Source organism: Dermacentor variabilis, chromosome 9 (assembly GCF_050947875.1).
Source record: "Dermacentor variabilis isolate Ectoservices chromosome 9, ASM5094787v1, whole genome shotgun sequence".
NCBI lineage: Eukaryota > Metazoa > Arthropoda > Arachnida > Ixodida > Ixodidae > Dermacentor > Dermacentor variabilis.
Window position 1 is genome coordinate 55,590,639 of NC_134576.1, and position 2,384 is coordinate 55,593,022.

Sequence of the window (2,384 nt, forward strand, 5' to 3'; positions counted from 1 at the left end):
GAATATAAGAAATAGCGGAGGTTTTTTAATGTTGGTTCCGATTTCGTTTTTAACAAGGTTCGACTGTATAGTGCCATGTTGCAGCCTCCCGCTTGGGGTGCTGGGACGAAGTCGAGCCGCCACTAAGCAGCTTTTATCTTGCCACATCTACCGCTTGCAAACAGAAATGTACCAATGCAGCAAATGCATGAAACTCGGACGGCAAACTCAAAAGGAACAATCGAGAAGCCAAACACGTGCAAAGCCTAGGCACCTCAAGCCCATTGGGGTGGAAGACGCCGTTGACGTGGGGGTTGAACTTGTCGAACTTGTGCAGGGGCGACACCGAGGGCACGTCCCAGAGCACACCATCCGAGAGCACCAGCTCGTCGGTGGGGTTGAAGGTGGCCCGGTTGCGGGTGTAGTGGTTCGACAGGTCGGCGTCGCGCAGCGTCGAGAGCAGGGCCCCCGTGGACGTGTCGTAGATGTGGGCCGTCTCGTGCCTCGTGCCCAGCACCCGGTCCAGCGACTGCTTGCCGAACTCCACATAGTAGTCGTCGTCAAACGTAAGCCTGTGGCAGACACAGCATGGAACCTGAGCACAAGCTCACCACCGAAGCCAAACGCTTTAGTTTCCAATTGCGTCACTAATGAGGAGCAGCAAAAATCACAGTACACACAACGATTCCTGTCGCTCGGTTGTTCACTGCCCCAGACCAGCTGATTCTAGTGACAACACCGGTGGAATGCCCCTCAAACGACTGACAAGGTGCGAAAAGAAAGATAATTGCAGTAGAATTGTTGCACCGTTCAAACCCTGGTACGGTCAGTGACTCACTTCTGGTCGAAGACATCTGTGAAGCTCCACAACGATGACAGTGGTCTCCGCCACGCAGATGAGGTGAGCAAGAATTTTCCGTCCTGCAAGACGAAGACGCATCACACTGTTGAGAACTGCCGTAATTAGTGGTAATTGTGGGGAATGTCAACCCTACAGGTTGAAGGTAAATGGAAGGTAGCCGAATTTCAGCTCCCTGACGGCTTTTCTTGGGGCTACTCACAGCTCAAAGCAGGCTACTTGGTTTGGTAGCCCCTACACAATACTGGCCGCAGCTTTTGCCAAACCAGGCAGTTTTTATTCAACCCATCCACTACTTGCCATTTTTGTAAGCTACACCTGTGTTTCTGCAGCAGGGATGTGACCAAGTCACAAGGAAGGCAATGTCAAAAGCGAAAACAGAAGGGATGTCACCTCAAAGGTAAGCTGACCAAGGCAACAAAGTAAACAAAATAGGAAGAAAATTTCGGTGCAGAAAGATGGGAATGACAAGACAACGCACACAAGCGCTACTTCAAGCCTAATTTATTTTACCCACAGCCAATGCACAAGTGCAACTGATCTAAAAAAATTGTAAAATTAACTTGCACAGCTGATGCCCTTAGGCCAAACACTACAGGCGGACACAAGCTGTGTTATCTCGTTTAAGTCAAACCAAGTGATGGTCTGCTAACACCTTATTGCCCGCCTTTTTATCATTTCAGCTTTTATAATTTTGCATGTCAGCTGAGAATAATTTTCACATTTTAATTAAATGACCAAATTGCACTATTCCACCTCCCCCCCCCCAAGTCATGGCAGAAACAGAATGACCAATGCCCACTGACCTTTGATGGCTGGCAGCGTGTGAGTTCTGACTCGTGGCATGAGTAAGTTGCTTCCTCCTGCAAACCAGAAACATTCGTTATCCTACAGCTCGATAAACTTCCTGCGCATAGTTAACGACAGCCCTCCTTCCTATTGCAAAGATTCTGCAAAAAACATTCAAAAGTTGCTACAGTTGGATATATCATGGATATATCGAACTCAAAGGGGATGGCGGAATAGTTCAATATACAGATGAGCCTCGTTATAACGAACTTCAATGAAATGAAATCCTTGAAATAACAAACTAACTTTTCATAACCTCTTGTCCATAGAACACCATGTATGTAGAACATCAATATAACAAAGTGTGTTTGTATGCGATTTCAATAAAGTCGAAACCCGCGATAACGAAATCCTGTGACAACAATATATCTCCGGCGAATGTCCATAGTATTCAATGCATTTCGTACCTCTCGACAACGAAATGTCGGTGTACTACAGCCGAACCCGGCTATACCGAACTCGCAAAAGAAAAAAAAACGCCTATCAGTGCGATATGGTTACGTGTGGAAAGATACAGACGAAAGATGCTATTTACACGCTATTTACACTGGAGCCAGGCAGCCAGGCTGACACTCGCTCGTGCCAAGGGCGCCAACCAACTTCGTCATTCTCGCGGCGGCTCGTCTCTTGAGGATCGCTCCATGATACCATAATATTACCCTCCGGCGGCAAAAGCACCGTCACGGTGCTGTTAAAT

At 47.6% G+C, this 2,384-nt stretch overlaps 1 long non-coding RNA gene across 1 annotated transcript; it reads right to left on the reverse strand.

Moving 5' to 3' along the window:
• Window positions 1–256: 256 nt before the first annotated feature.
• Window positions 257–1,695, reverse strand: LOC142558011 (uncharacterized). The gene is made up of 3 exons (XR_012822916.1): window positions 1,645–1,695; window positions 818–900; window positions 257–551 (listed from the first exon to the last, which is right to left on the reverse strand). It is a non-coding gene; the product is annotated as an uncharacterized LOC142558011 (long non-coding RNA).
• Window positions 1,696–2,384: the final 689 nt, after the last annotated feature.